The sequence below is a fragment of the Pteropus medius genome, unplaced genomic scaffold (genome assembly GCF_902729225.1).
Source record: "Pteropus medius unplaced genomic scaffold, Ma_sr-lr_union100, whole genome shotgun sequence".
NCBI lineage: Eukaryota > Metazoa > Chordata > Mammalia > Chiroptera > Pteropodidae > Pteropus > Pteropus medius.
In genome coordinates this window covers 14842495-14859753 of record NW_024351543.1, presented here as the reverse complement: position 1 = coordinate 14859753, position 17259 = coordinate 14842495, and the positions used below count along the sequence as shown (strand labels likewise).

Below are 17259 nucleotides of genomic sequence, written 5' to 3'. Positions count from 1 at the left end.
TCGTTTCTTTACTATCACCACCATCTCAATCAGAATATAAAGCTCTCTAAAGCCAAAGCTATTTTCTATAACCATGGACATTTTAGCACTCATGAACGAATATGAGGCTCCTCACCAGAAAGAGAAAGATTCATCGATCTGGGGCTTCCTCGAGCCTCTGGTCCTCCTCCCCCAATGCCCACTCCTCTTCTCCGAGCTGGAAATAAAGCTGAGAACCAAATCTGCCACACGTGGTTGGCTACTAGCACATTTGAGACGAGTGTCAGGGATAAAAGAGACTGTACCTTATGGTGACAATGATGTTTTTAGATCAGTCATGGCTAACAGAGAACTCACTGAAGTAAAACTTGATTTTGAAATACCGTTGCTGAAGTCACTGAAGATAGCCTGCCTGCCAGGCCCACTTCCGTGCAAGATTTTATGTCGAGAGAAATTTCAGGGTTCTGGGTAGCAGAACATTTCTCCAACCCTCTGGAGAAGCCTCCCTCTGAATTACTGATGTCATAATTTATTGAAAGGTTTCCATTAGGTCATAGGTCACAGCCCAGATGCAATGCCATATGCCCAGCCAAGGACATGACTGAGGACAAAAACAAGTTGGGCCAGTTGTCCATGAGCATCTGCTGTGTGCAAGTCCCCCTGCCCCTCCGAATCTAACCAGCACTCAGAGCTCCCAACACACTCATCCAATTGTCTCATTTCATCATCTCATAAACAAGGCAGGTATTCTTTACTCTATTTTACTGACATGAAACATAAGGCTGATAAATTTAAGTGACTTTCCCATTGTCTCACAGTCAATTTCTTGAAGGACTGAGACTAGGATCAGATATTTGAACTTTTGGTCTGCAATTTATTTCATTAAATTATGAGGTTCCCTATACCTTATGCTTATGGTCACTGCCAGGCATTCTTCTAGATGCTGGGATAGAGCAGTGAACAAACATAAAAATCCCTGCCCTCATGGAGCTTATATTCTAGTGTGGGGAGAGAAATTACAAACATATAAACGAAGACGTCAAGGGTCAATAAATGCTTTCAAAAAAATAAAAGAGAGGACAGTGTTACAAAGTGGGGGTAGGGGCGGGGGGGAAAGGCTGCCATTTGGAGAGAGCTCACCTCACCTGGCCAGGGAAGGCCTGTGCGTAAGATAGATTTGAGCAGAGACCAGAAGGCAGAGGGTGAGGTGTACCAGCTAAAGGAAGTAACTGTGTTCAGGCAATGAGAACAAAATCGGAAGTAGGAGCAGGCTCACTGCGATGAAAAACAGCAGAACAAAGGCCAGTGTGTTAGGAGCCAAGTGAGCAAAGGAGCAAGTGATGAGAGATGGCTTTGCGAGGGGGCCAGAAGCCAGATCACGGAGGACCTTGCAGACCGAGGTAAGGGCCTCAGACTTTATTCCAGAGATGAGGGCAGGTTTCCTTTGGAGGGCTCTTGACACTAGAGGGTCACTCTAGAACAATGTTTAGGTGGGCAGTGGGAGAAGCAGGGAGGTCCGTTAACAGTCCAGGCAGAGATTTATGTCGACAGATAATATATAACACATACAGACAGGTCACACAGAAGGGCTTTACCTTCTGATTTTTCCAGCACAGCTGAAAGAGCCACCTGCTTCTCCTCCACCTGCAGCCTGATAACTTGTTCCTCTATCAGTTGATTCAGAGGCAAGGTAGCCAGCCTGGGGCAACGGCACCAGGTGCTTCTGCTGTGTCAATGGTCTAGTTGCATCAGTTGGGCTTCGTTGGTGAGGATGGGGTTAAGGAAAGGACTGGACAGGAAAAACTGCCCTTGACTTTGTTTTATTACTTAGGATGTCTGCCTGCCTCTAAACATTCTGAGAGCTTCTAGATCGTGGTGATCAATTCCCTGGCAGCCTACTCCATTTCCATAGGCCAGGATATTTTGTAAGTACCTGGAGGCTATTGATCTCCTACAGATGATGGCAGCTGCTTTGGGGCAAAGAGATGGAAAGGGGAGATGAGCAGCTCTCCTGGGGCACTGTAAGTAACGGGGTTTGATTTGGCTTTCACTTAACTGGTGATTAGTAACCAACAGGAAACCGTGAAATCACTTCCACAACATCTGTCAGAGCACGAAGCTGGTCAAGGACCCTCTAAAGATGCTGCCTGTATGTCGCTGGAGGGATAGATCACGTAGCATAGAAACAGGGATCTAAAAAGAATAAAATGTGAAAACAAAGCTGGCATTCATCAGGATTCTTAATGACTGTGTTAATTCCTTTTTCTTTCTATGGACTGAGCTATCGGACACCTATCTAGAGGTTAACAAATAAAAGTCCTTGAGAGCTTACATCACCTTTGCAGATGACAGGCCTCTCCGGTGGTCTCTCAAAGCCACATTTCTATAAGTACTCTTCTTTCTGTTGGAACTACCGAAGTGATAAATCATCTTATCGCCAAGACCTGTAGTTCCTAAACAGTGCTCTCTAGCTCTCTGCCAAAAGAAATATATTGGCATTCGGCCAGAAGACCAACTTGATCTGGTTTCTGGTCTTCCACATTGTGTTTTGTGAGGCTGATTTCATGGCACCTGGAGAATAACCCTGGGAAAGAGAACGGGCATAATGGAAAATAAAAGATTCCATTAACTCTATGACTCGGGCGGCTAATGAAAATTATCATTAGCACAGTTCAAAGATAAAAAAAAAAGAAGAGGGAAGGGGGAAAGTTCTCACTGAATCACCTCCTTTCAGCAAATTATTTCATTAGCAAAAAAAAAAAAAAAATTAACATTTCCGCAGTGACGTTCTGACTCAGCAGAGACGCTCTGGCACCCCAGCAATTTCAGATCAAACGAATGTGCTGTGCCTGTCACAGACCCTCCGCATCCACGTCAGCTTTTCCTCCCTGGCCATTCTCCACATCCCAGCCTCACGTCAATCTACTTGAACTTCCACTCTGAGTAGCAGCTTTGAAGCCAAACACCAAACACCATTAAAGAAAAATCTGAGAAGTCAAAAACACTAAAAGGCAGAGTCCAAGAGCACCAGAGGCTGGCTGCCCTCCAGAGGTGGAAGACAACCACTTTGTACCCCCTGCCCTCTGGCCTTTAAACACAGCGACAGGAGCTTCAGGAACAGACAAGGCAAGCGCAGAACTGGGAGGCCAGGAATCCAGAGATTCTTTCTCGGCTGCTGTACTTCTTGGCAAAGAGAATGTATAACGAATCAAACTAGTATCGAAATACTGCTTGGTGTTCCATTGCAAAGAGTAATAAATAGCCGTCACTTCCTTCAACTGAATCTATAAGTCTCCCAGACCCTACAGATATATATAGCATGCCTAAATTACCTTCCTAATAAAGCATGAATTAAAGGGACCTACTTCCTTTATTCCAATCATTACAGAAGACAGCCGGCTCTCATCTCAAGCATGGTCCAGAATAAAATGTTCTCCATCAAAGAACGTTGTTTCAAGGTCTGCCACACCTGGGCTGTTCCTCTGAGTCTTTCCATCACTGCGGCACAGCCTTTCAGCGCAACCAAGCAGGGTGCATATTAAATGCAACACCCACGGGGAACTCAAATATGGCCCACCCTTTTTCAGCCCTCCACCCGAGGTGGAACTGTAAGGACACACACAGCTCAGGACACTCAGGGCCTATGGCAGAGAATGTAGGACAGGAGTTCGTACACTTTTTCGGGAAAAGGCTTAAAAGTAATTATTTAAGACGTGGTAGGCCATGCGGTCTCTGCCTTAACTACTCAACTCTGTTGACAGAGCACAAGAGCACCCATAGATAATACTAAACAAAGACAGGGCTGTGTCCTAGTAAAACTTTATTTGAAAAAAAAAAAAAAATAGGCAGTGGCTGGATTTGGCAGATAATCCTGAAGCTACTCTTGCAGCTGACAGGGGAGGTGTTCTGAGCCTTTTATCACCTTTCCCAGGTCGGTGACTGCAGGTCTCAAGGTGAAATCTCCACACACTCTCTTGGGGACAGCAACACCACGAGGTTTAGGGTAGCACTCCCACCGTTCCCACCACAACTTTCTTTTGCCTAGTTTGGGACACAAAGTAGCCTCAAGAAAGGAACATGCAAATGTTCATCATTCTTCTTTGTAAACATAGCTATGTTATAGAAATAGCTGATTTTGGTTGGCAGGCCTTGCTTGCAGACAAGTCTCTATTAATACAGAGCGGGTGCTAGAAAGTCAGGCCCCATCGGGAATTTCTCTGTATCCTTCATGCAAACAGTAATTAAAAATGGTAAGTTTAATTTCAAAACACTGTGAATGTATTCAAATGCCACAGAAATATATGGTAAAAAGTTAAAATCACAAATTTTATGTCTATTTTACCATAGTAAAACAGTTTTGTTTTGTTTTGTTTTTTAATTTTAAAAGGCAAAATATTGATAGCCACAGGGGGAAAAAAACACACATAATGGTAAATTGGAGGAAGAATTGGTTACTGAGGATTTCCGAGTGGCAGAAACAAGCAATGTTCTCTAAACTGTTAGAACGAAATGGAAACTCAAGGATCCCAAGAAGCTCTGGGCCTCTTATCAGGTCAAAAAACAAGTTGATCATATACATTTTCGTTATTGAAGCCTGTGCACATTTTAAGCAGGCCTCCCCTTTGATGCTAGAGTTTCAGTTAGCCCACAATATAGTGTTTGACTACAATAAAAGCTCTCAATAAAGCTGTCACGGAATGACAGAATTTCAGCTCAGAAGGGGTCCTTGGAGGATCCACGGTCCAGCTGTTCTAAGCCCTTGCTCGCCGCATACGGCGTGATAGATGGGTGTTCACGAGCATGACGGATGACGCTAGACCCACTCCCACGGTTTGCTCACTCCATTTCCTTCTCTGCTGCTCGAGAAAGTATTTCAGAAGGCAAGTAAGGGTGGCATTCTATGAATAACCTTGAGTCCAGTCTAGTTTTCTTAAGTACGGAACTAGCAAACTTAGATATCTAATTAGTGTATGTGTATATCTATACCCACCCCCGAACACCCACATATATAATAGCATGAGTGAGAAATGATGTATAATTCAATCTAACCAGAATTTTTTAAATACCATACAGGGTTGATGTGTGCCTTTAATTTATATCAAGTAGATGAAAGGACTTAAATACCAGCCATGGAGTCCATGTAGGTGTTTGTAAACCAAGTCAGAAAGTGGAACGGCCACAAAAGTATTAATTTTATAAATCTAATTCAAAAAAAGAAAAGCAAAATCAAACAGTTTAACCTCTCTGTACATGCATTAATTCAGGCTACCTTAGACCATGGGCTAGCTTAGAAAAACTTAGAAAACTGACCTGACAAAGTAAACACAACACCGTATACATACACAAAGCTCTGAGGATTTTAGTCGTTACTGACCAGAAGTAATTATTTGGAATGCAAATGTGCCCTGCTCCTGTCACATTTCTACCCCCCATAATCTAGAAGGATGAAGGGATTCTCATATTCTTGGCAAATCAAGAACTAAGCAGAGACTTGTCTCACTCTGTTCAGGCTGCTACAACAGAATATCATAGACTAGGTGGCTTATAAACAACTGAAATGTATTTCTCACAGATCTGGAGGCTGCGAAGTCCAAGATCAAGAAACTGCTAGATTCAGCGTCTGGTGAGAGCTCCTATCCCAGTTCACAGCTCTCTTTTTGCTGCGTCCTCCCATGGTGAAAAGGGCCAGGGAGCTCTCTGAGGTCTCTTTTATAAGGGCACTAACCCCATTTTCATGAAGGTCCATCCTCCTGACCTAATCGAATCCCTAAAGCCCCACCTGCTAATACTATCACACTGGGGATTAGGTATCAACATATGAATGGGGCAGGGAGAGAACACAAACATTCAGTCTGTGGCAAAACTACATCCATTTCTTCCTTTTGTTTTTAAGCCAGCCTTAAAGGAATCTCGGTTGCCTCCCTGGAGTAGCATTTCCCAAGTGTTCTCTGTGTTGACAGGTGTCACTGAATGAAAGGGCGGCTATTGTCAGCTAAGCGTGAGAAACCCAGCCAAACTACAACTGAACCAAACATCAGTTTCTCTACTCATGACTTATCAGACTATAAATGCGCTCTGTTCTTTGTGGAGTTCCACAAGGATATGGCAGTGGGCAGTGTTTTCCAAACCTACTAACCATAGTAAGCTTTTTCTCAGTTAATTGCATGGGACTACTGTTCCATGGAACTCGCTTTGGGAACTGTCACAGCAAAAATATACTCAAGAAAGGACTTTCATTTCCCAATATGTGAGATTATTTGAGCCTGGGACTCTAGACTTTAGTATCAAATTTTTCTAGTTTCCTAGAGTGATGCAGTCTAAATGGGAAGATTATTAGGATCCACTTGGCCCACTACAACTATGCTATCTAAGTAAGCAGCCATGTGCAGCTATTTAAACTCATATTTATTAAATTTAAATAAAATTAAAAATCCAGTTCTTCAGTCATGCTAACCACATTTCAAGTGCTCAATAGCCACTTGTGGCTACTGGCTACTGTATTGGACAGTATACCTATGGATCATCTCCATTATTGCAGAAGGTTCTATCAGACAGTGCTGCACTGGAATATAAGCTCCCTGCATTCAGGAATGCATCTGTTCTGTCTTCTATCGTATCCACAGCTGCATCCAGCACAATGCTTTGAACACAACATTTTTTGAATAGTTGTTGAATGATAACAGGAAAAAAAATAAATATATGTGTATATATATGTGTGTATGTGTGTGTATCACGAATAAGTCTTGCCCCTAACATCCCCCTAAATTGACTCACAGTTCTTTACCACCACCTCCAAATTTATCATTTTCCACAGTCCACAGCTCATCACTGAGTATGTTAATCAGCGCAATAAATATGTAAATGTTTGTCCCACTCAATACTCTTAAAGATTGAAGTGGACACTTCCACAATCACCTTTTCCCCACTCCCATAAAAGCTCTATAAGTCCGTGATTAATTACTTCTCAGGTGCCTGGTAATCTCCCTTGCTCCATCCAATTAACTAAACCAAAACCAGTGGGTTTTTGTGCTCTTGCCAAAGAACTCAATTGTGTTGGTTCATCCACCTAGCCCTTTGCTGCAACTAGCCACTCATCTCCTTTTGCATTTTGTTTTAACTATTCTGTTTAATAAATGTTTTTATTGTAAGCCTCAACTCCTATTAAGAAATACACATGCTACATATACGTTGTAAATACATTTCTTTTGCTCCAATATTTAGGTTTCAAGAAGTCTAATTCAAGCCTCACCAGAAGCATCAATTCTAAATAATGTGACGCTTTGTTTCTTTGCATCGCTTTACTTGAGCACATCAATAATGTGACTCCAGGAAGGAGGTCAACGGGACACTGGAAAGTAAGAGAAGACAAAGTCAGCGTCACCGCCACCATGGTTCAGCATGTGGAATCCAAAAAAGCCAAACTCATAGAAACAGAGAGTAGGTTGGGGTTGGGAGAAATGGGGGGATGTTGGTCAAAGGGTACAAACTCTGTACTAGTACGCAAAGTCACGCGACAGGGCTACAGCCGCCATGGAAGGTGGAAGCAAGAGCCTCAGAACGGAAATTAAAATCCAAAAATCCTGACTCCCTCTGGAGTCCTAACCAAATGAGAAAATCAATCAGTCTTGATAGTGAAAAGCTATTAATGAGGTGGGTTTTGCTATTTGTAGAAAATGAAAAGAAGAAACCCTTACTTCTTGATTATAGAGAAAAATAAACATAAATTCAAGAGCTCGTTAATTTATGTGATGGGTGGTTTAAGACACCCAGCTGCAGACATATGCAACATATGCAGCTGGATAACTCCCAACTGCAGGATGGAAACCTAAATACCACCAGTAAAGTAAGCCTTTTGTAATCAGACAGTCAGCTGTGATCTGAAGCACCTCGAAAGAGACAAACAGATCCCGTGTGCTGATAAGAATCAATTCATAAATCCAAACCCATGACCTTGACTGGACTAAGGCAAGCTCTTTTTCTCTTGGTATTCAGTAGGACTGTCCCATTCTCCAAAAGATACAAAAATAAGTCTAGAAAGAATAAAGAAACAAATTAAAAGCCCTTATCCTAAATATCTGTGCTAGTTTTGAGAAGAGTAAGTTCTGAGTTACTTCACAAACACAGTTAAGATGTCTGAAACATTTAAGAAAATAATCTGTCTGCTGAATGGATGTGTCTGATGTATTAATTCTCAAGAGTTGTTGAAATTTTGAAGATGATTCTGCTCCTTGGTTTTTCTTATCAGCCTTAGTTAAGGTGTTTGAGACAAAAAGACTCTTTAAATTTGTGATTATAGTTTAAAATGTTAGACTATTCTGATTAAATTTGTAAATAGTGCTAAAAGCCTTAAGAACTTTGATTTGTTAAATTTAAAAGTTAAATGAATGTTAACCAATAAATAAGTGAAACCATTGTTAACATAAAAATTATTAGTTCATAAATAAAATAATATCTACAGGTTGAGCTTAAGGTTTAAGAAATACTAGTTGTTAACATTTATAATTTTAATAAACTGAGTAATAATTGAAAAGAACTGACTGAAGTTTCCTTTCCAAGCATAAGTAATCCTCAGTATTTAAAATACAGACAATTCATTTAGCTATTATTTTAAACCACCTTTTTGAGTTTTTAAAACATAGTAATACCAACTAAGTTAAAAGACAGTAAGACAAGTCTCCTGGAAAATTAAATAAGTCCTCTTAGAAGACAGATGCTGGAGCTCTCTTTCATTTAAGTATTTGGAATGGAAAATTACCCCAGAAAGAAAAGGGGTTAATGAGGTGATAAGGTAGTGATCATGGGCACCCTTGCTGACTAAACGGGAACCAAATGGAACTTAACAAGTCACTGGTCCCACTGCCTCCAGTTGGATGGCCCAACCTGTAAGGACAAGGGAAGCAAAGTCAGTGGGTGGAGCAGACTGGCCAAGATCACAGCAATAGGGGCACATACACCCCATTCGTAATGCTTTGTGGAATGAAGGCCCACTGCTGCTAGATCATCTAATTCTTACAGATATTTCTGAACAGCGACATTTATATATATCTAGATTTTTAAGTGAAAGCATTTGATTTTTAAATCATGGCAACTAATGACTGAAAACATTTGCACAAGCAAAACAAAACACATAGGTGGGCCACAAATGGCCCATCTGAGGCCTGTTTGTACCTTCTGACCCGCAGAATAATGTCAAACTCCACAGCATGAGACTCTTGTAGCCTGGATCCTGCCTGCCTACCAACTGCAGCCCAATCACACCCTTGGTCAAACATCCTGCAAGTCCTGAAGATGACACCATTCCATAACTCTGGGCCTTTGCCCATACTGTTCCTTCTACCCAGAATGCCCTGCTTGGCACACTTGGCAAGATCATCTTTTTCATGGACTCTGTCTTCCAGAATGTGTCTCTGAAACTGTTTGTTGAGTAAGTGGGGATCACTATCCTGGGCTGAGGAAAACAAGAAGTACAACACAGGCAGGGCATGTCAACCCATCAAACCAGGCTGTGCAGGAAGCCTGAACAAATGCACTTTTTATGGAAGTATAACGGCACCAAATGCACACACTGCAATGTATGCAGGTGTCGTCAAGGTCATGCATTTTAGCTATCAAAAGTATCCTCTACTTTATTCCAAAGAGGAGTCCAGCTTCCTGTACCTCCCAGAAGAGCAGAATAATGACTCTGAGCTCTGAATGGCTGGGCATCTTTGCTGGAAACTCACTTAAGAGATCTGAATGTAGAGAATTTTAAAAGTAGAAGGTGAAAAGGTAAAACTAATGAGAGAGTAAACAGATCAGTGGTTACCAATTTGAGAGGAAAAGGGGAGAGAGAAACAGGTGGAACATAAGGTAATTTAGGGAGGTAGAACTATTCTGTATGATACCATGATGGAGGATATGACATGCATTTGTCAAAACCCATAGAACTGAACAACACAGGATGCAAATTAAGAAAGAAAATCATTTATGAGGTCAGGGGGTCCCAGGAAAGAATCCAGAGTGTGGCAAAATAATCTATATTACTAATGCAAGAAACAAGTCACTGAAGGGAGTGGGAGAAAGGTGCTGATCTAAGTCTGATACTGCTGTACATGCATAATGCAACTGAACAATGGAATAAATGGACGTCAGACAGTATAAGCCAAGTTTCTCACTGTTGAAGTGCAGGTTTACAGATAAACAAAAGATGTAATCCAGAATGCTCCATGTGGTAATGGATCAGAGTGGGAGACATCGGTATGTTAAACATGAGTTAAACTCATGTGCAGATAGATGATTACACACAGAAATGTTTATAAATGTGTACATATATATATACAGGTTAGCAAACACACATTTTTTTTTCCTCTCTGTCAGGTGAGAGGACCTAAAAGAAATGATACTCCAAAAGCATTAAGCATACCAGCACCCAGACCTTGTTTTCTAATACCACTCTCTAAGAAAGAAACCAGAGTTCCTTGGAGAAATGGCTGATTCCAGGACTGGGTCAGGAAATACACGAGATGAGCCTGGAGAGTCTCGTGATGCCAAAAAGTAAAGAAGTGCTCGAAACAAACAAAAAAGACACAATGATGGGAGCACGTTACAGTGACACAGAAGCCAACCGAAAGAGCTTCCAATGGCCAAAGCTAGAACAATTTTAGCCACAAAATAAAGTAGTATTGGACCATAACCCAAAGTAAAAAGTAAATACCCATGATTCTACACTGATATGAATTAATGATTAAATGGGAAAGAATGAGAAATCTCCCATGAAGAAGAATTCCAAATAACGTATATAAATAAATACTCTTCTCTCAAAGCAATGGAGCATAACTCCCCACTCCTCAGGTGCAGGCTGTATATAGTAACTTCCTTCCAAAGAGCACAGTATGAAAAAGGTGGGGAAGGCTGGCTTTACAGTGGAGAAACCTGACACACACTACTTCTAGCCAAGTAATTAAAGTTAACAAAAACAGTCATAAATCATGTAGATGCATGTGCCCTTGATGTGAGGTGACAAAAATGGCACTTTATGTTCTTCCTCTCAAAGCTGATAACCCCGGTCTAATCAAACAAATTCCAATAAGGGGTATTCTTCTGTATACTTGACCAGCACTCTTCAAAACTGTCAAACACACGAAAAACAGGATAGTCTGAGAAACTGTCGCAGTCAAGAGGAGCCCAGGGAGACATGGCTAATAAATGTGATGTGGTATGCAGGATGAGATTCTGGAACAGAAGGGGGAAACTAGGTAAAAACAAAAGAAGTCTAAATAAACTACATACTTTATTTAATACTAGGTATTAACACCGGTTCGTTAATTGTGACAAATGTACCATATTAATATAAAACGTTAATAATAGAGAAGCTGTGAGGGTGGAGTGGTGAGTATACGGAAACTCTCTGTACTATCTGCTTAATTTTTTTTGTAAATATTAAACTGTTCTAAAAAAAATAAAATCTATTAATTTTTTTTAAGTAGGAAGAAAGAAGAGAGAAGCAGACCACAGATCTGGGGTGTCGGTGTTCAGAGAGTGTCACCATGATCTGGTCCCCCAGCTGGCTTCATGAGCAGCTCTCTCTTGCTGGGGTGGGATTCTTCATCATGGCGCTGCACACAAATCTGGGCGAAATCTCCTTAATTCTAAGATGTAGCTGCTGGTTATCAGCATCAAGAATTTTCTAGAGCACAAAACAGAAGCTGTTTTAAGTGATACCAAGAATTTCCAGAAAAATTTCAAGCACTTAATGTAAGGATTTCATAGGGTGTAAATCACTTGGGCTTTAAAAGAGCAAAGGAAAGATGAAGGAAACCCTCACATGAACAATTCAGACAGAAAGAACAAGGGGCAAGGTCCATGACAGACTAAAAAAGCATTCTTCGTTTATCTCAGCTGGTTTCCTCGGGTAACTGCGCTCCTGTTATTGAAGAATCTCTGAAGGCAAGCAGCCAAATCCCACAGAAAGCCGAGCTCTCCAGTCTGTTGGAGGAAAGCAGGGCCAGGTCACCAACTCTAGTTGATTAACACTGTCCCTAGGTCACATCTTGCCATCCCTGGCTGTCTCTCCAAAGGTCCAGTTTTTACCCAACGCCCGTGTGCAGCCTGACGCTAATCAGAGTGCAAATGTCACTTTAAAAGGCAGTAAACAAATAAACATGGTAATGAGAATGAGGAAAAGTCAGAGTTGCGAGAAAGATGTGCACTAGGCCAACCAAAAAAAAATTATCTTTTTCTTCTTTTGATTTTAAAAGCTAAAAATATTCTCAAACACACAAATTCATGCAAAATAACACTTCACTTAAAAACAAAAACAACAACAACAAAAAAACTTGAAATTGAAAAAGAAAAGCCAGCAGATGTGCTACAGGGCTGATAGGGCGCAGCGTCACAGGCACCCAGGGCGAAACCACCATGCGGCCGATCTGAGCCTCGGCAGCATCTCCCAGGAGTTCAGTAACAGATCCGGTGAGTAGATGCAAGACTTCCTGTGAGACAGAAAAGCCAACCTCTAGAACTTTATGCCTCTCTCTGGTAAACACTGGGTAACACAATTTCTATTTGAAGATTGAAAATGCAAGCCCCACTTGGAACAAATGCATGGGCTGAAAACAGCATAATTTAGTCCATTTGTAACACTATGTTAACCAGGGTGAAGATGTGAAAAATACTTGAGTGACTTAGTGATTTTATGAGGATTTTATAGAATTCAGTTGAATCAAACTTTTTCTCTAAAGGGCCAGTCATTTTAGGCACTGCAAGCTATACAGTATCTGTCACAAATAACCCTGCCTTTGTAGCACTAAAGTAGCCACAGACAATGGTAAATGAATGACTGTGGCTATGTTCTAATAAACTTTATTTACAAAAACAAGCAGCAGGCTAGATTTCACCCACAGGATATACTTTGCCAACTACCGAATTAAATAATTCTCTCTCTCTCTTGCTCTCTCTCTCTAACTAAAATAGTCACCACCTATTCAAATTTTAAAGAACAAAACTTCTTTAATCCATAAATCTGGAAGAAAATCAATATGAATCCCCTAAAAGTCTCCTGTATCCATTTCTCAAAGAAACACAGCTGAAAATCATACCATTGTAAACAGTACCTGGCTGTGAACAAACAAAACCCAGCCAAGCATAACTTCTCCGGGAACTATTTTCTCTAAGACAAGTGTCTGGGAGAAGCACACACCCTATGAATTAAACTGAAACTTTTCAAAGGCCCCAAAAGTTTATATGTTCCCTGTGACTGTCTTCCTAACACACTCCCTTACCCGGAAGCTTTGAGGTGACTTCTAGAATGTCCAGAACAATTCCAGTCTTCTTAACATGACACACAAGACCCTCCACAACTGGTCCCATCCTCATTTCCAGGCAGCCTCCACATCTCTTTCCACCCTCAAACTACAGTCTAAGAGGGCTCACTACACTTCAGGTATGTCATTTGCCCACTTTCAAGTCGCCAAGCCCTTACCAGAGTGACCATGTAATTTATTGTCCAAATTAGGGCATTTTTGAGAGGAAAAAGAATGCTGTTAGTAACTGTGCTAGGACAAAAAATGTAGCCCAAGGCAGATCGAAATGTAAAGTCCTTTAGCCTTTATTCATGATGACCTCTCTATTGTGAAAACTATTGCAAACTCACTCTGGTGAACTCCTACTCATCCTTCAAGGCCCAGGTCAAACATCTCCCTTCCTCTTTTTGCTGACCTCTTTCTGGCAGAGGTAGCCACTCCCTCATCTTTGTAACTATTAGAGCCTTTATCACATAGTGTTATATTCACTTGTTCATGTTTTCTTTAAGGACAGGAATGCTTCCTCTGTATGCCCAGAACTGTTTTATAGTTAGTGCTCAACAATTGTTTGCTCATTTTCTTATAATAACACAGACTACGTATTTACCCTCAAAACCAATGCATAGCATAAACCAGTGGCTTCAACCAGGGATAATTTTGCCTCCTAGAGGATATCTGCAACGTCCAAAACTATTTTTGGTTGTCATAACTAGGGGAGATACTACTGGCATCTAGTGGGTAGAGGCTGGGGTGCTTCTAAACATCCTACGACACACAGGACAGCGCCACCCCCCCGCCACCCCTGCCAAACAAAGAATTATCCAGCCCAAAATGCCAATATTGCTACGGTTCAGAAACCCTGAAATAAAACTTCAGTTAGCTTCCTCATGAAGTTACTACAAATTCCAGATTACAGAAATAGAAAGTCATGAAAATTTCAAGCACATATGCCATAAACATATTTAGAAAGCCCACACATTCAAGAACTTAATGTAATATAAGAGAAGTAAAAATGGCACAGATTACTGTAGAGATTCATGAATTTGTCTGAAGAGCAGAGTAGATACACAATGCTATACAGTGCTTGACATGTTATGCTCCCGCAGAGGTGATTAATCTGATCTCTGAATGATACAGAACATATGCAGCCGAAGACATAATAATACAGGCGGAACTTCCTCAACCATATACAAAAGTAAAGGTGAAATAAGAGCTGCAAACTCTAGCCCCTTCCTGAGTCACTAACATTTGGAATCTAAAGTAGATTAAAATCATACTCACTACAAAAGTTGAATCTGAAACTTTCTCAATTACCAACAGAACTAAATGCCACTATTACATGTAACAAAAATTCCAGAATATTTAGAAGATCCTTTCAACATATAATCTTATAAAATTAACATCTAAAGAAAAACAGCCACCAACTATTTAACTGCTTCCATTAGAACCTATATTTTAACCTTATTAACAGACATCTGCATTCTTCAATCTTTACTTGGTAAATTTTCCCAATAACTGAGTCTAAAACATACTGCATACCCCTCTGCCTTCATAAACAGTACAAACTATGTCAAATTTGCTTTTCTGGGATGCCCAGGGTCATCTCACCTACTTTAATATTGTACTATTAATATAACCCTCACAGCCTGTTTAAAAGGGCAGACGGCTTCCCCTTAGGCCTGTTTTTACCTCTTACAATTTCAGAGCTATCCATTAAGCTGCAGTTAGCATTCACGATATAATCGATGCACAGGCCTCTGTCCTTTACCTCCAGCCTCTTCTAATTTAGCTCTTTTGAAAATCTGGTATGAAGTAATTAACCAGAAACACCTTATCTAAACCATGGGTAAAAAGGCTGAGTGAATGAATGATTGAAGACTTCTACTCAAACCAAAGAGATTAGCAGCCTGCAAATTCTCACACCTATATATGTTCATGCCTTGAGTTTCTCTTATCCACCCCAACCTCTAATCCTTGTAATCAAGAATAGGGAGGATACCATACAGATAAGGAATAAGAAGTTAAAACAGAGGTTGCATAGACAAAAAGAGGAACACTCATGGAGAGTAAATTAAACATGAGTCACAATTAGTAAAAACAGTCATTAAATTCCCAAGAGATCAGGTTAGTTATATTTACGACAATCACCTTCTATTCCTCAAGCACAAACAGCGTTAAGAAAAATAACTGAGACTTGCAGATGTTATTTAAAACTCTACAGAAAATGAGCACTTAGGTCCTTACAAAACTTTAATTCAGAGGTATTGATTTTTTTAAAAGAGGCAACACATAACCAAAGCATCCTGTCCATTTGGCATCTATCTTAATCTGCCTGGGAAGAAAAAAACAAAACAAAAAACAAACAAACAAAAAAAAACACTGAGAGTCTCAGAAATGACTCATACATCAAGGTGACTTTTCAAAGTTTATCTGCATGCGCCCAGGCAATAATTATTGTATGAACTACCCCTTCCCACCCCACCCTTTAATATTCTACTTTGATTCAGATGACACAGGCCCTAGCATCTATGTCAAAGACAGTACAGAAGAATGCCCAGAATGCACACTTCCACCCACTTAACTTCATCTGGACTAGAAGTTTAACTTGAAGCTACCAAAAGGTGTTGACAGAAGAAGATGGAAATATAAACCACTATCCAAAATCAATCTATTATCAGATCAGTGTTTATTAAATACTGGTAGCATTTGATAAAAGAGATGAGTTCTACAACAGCATCACAGAGACATCCAACAGTGAATGACTTTATTTCCCTCCTTCACGTCCAGCTAGGATTAAAAAAATATATATTTTAAATGATAGATCATACATCATTGCCATAGAGTAAAAAGCATCTGATATTACTCAATATCCATTCTTAGAAGAAAAAAAAGATAGAGACGAAGTTAAATACTTTTCTAACATAATAACGCATCTCAACATGAAAGCACCATGCTTAACAGAGTAATTCTAGGCAGGAATCAAAAAAATAAGAATGAAATCTATCACAGTATTTTTAAACATGGATTTGAAGATTCCAGTCAATGTAATAACTCAAGAAAAGAAGTTTACTGATACAAAATTAACAGAAAATAAATAGCTTTAATTGAGACAAAAAATAACCAATTATAAATTGGTTATAGAAGAAAAGACTTCATTCATGATGGCTACAAAATAAAAAGTAAAATATCCAGCAATAAAATTAACAGGAAATGCGCAACATTACATGAAGAAAATGCTCCAAGGATCACTAAAAAAGACAAATAAAAAAAAGACATATTATGTCTTAGGGATAAGTTTCACATCATTAGGACGTTGATTATCCTTAAGTTAATTTATAAACCGAATATAATTTCAATAAAAGTACTTTGAAATCTCTTGGGGGGTTTTGGCATTGAATGAGCACATTCTAAAATTCTTATGGGCAAGTCAAAAGGAAAGAATAGCCAAAATTATTCTGATAATAAAAGTAATGAAGAGAGAATAGCCCTATCAAATATTTAAACAAATATATTATAAAGCTACAGTAATTAAAAGTGAATAATTGGCACATGAGCAGTGAGTCAGATCAGTGAAGATAAGAAAACCCAGAAATAAATCCAAATACATGTGAGAATTTACAATATCATAGAAGTGGCATTTCAAATTAACAAGGAAAACATGGTTCATTCAATAAGCAATGTATGGGCAACCATGAAACCAGATCCCTGTCTATTACACCATATGTATCAGGTGAAACATCAGGATAAATTCTAAGTGAATCAAAATTTTAAACATTAAAAAAAAGAGAAAATACTAAAGATATCTCACTTAGTTTATTCTAATAAACCTGAAGTAGAGAGGGTTTTTCCATAGCATGAAGAGTCAACAAATACAATTACACAGAAGTTAGAATTTCTACATGATAAAAAACCACCAAAAGCAAAGTCAAAAACAAACCACAAAATGTGAAAAATGTTTGCAACTCCTATCACAGACACAGGACTAATTACCTTAATGTAC

The 17259-nt window shown here is 39.8% G+C and overlaps 1 protein-coding gene across 7 annotated transcripts in view; it reads right to left on the bottom strand.

Annotated features, from left to right (window-relative positions):
* Positions 1-17259, bottom strand: part of OSBPL10 (oxysterol binding protein like 10) — a 245060-nt gene that overhangs the window by 181312 nt on the left and 46489 nt on the right. The window contains exon 1 of one of the 7 annotated variants that reach the window (XM_039843471.1): positions 1575-1616. The exons of the other annotated variants lie outside the window; for them this stretch is intronic. The gene's annotated coding sequence lies outside the window, so the exon portion shown is untranslated. Of the gene's footprint in view, positions 1-1574; positions 1617-17259 lie in introns of those variants that run through there. 7 annotated transcript variants of the gene reach the window in all.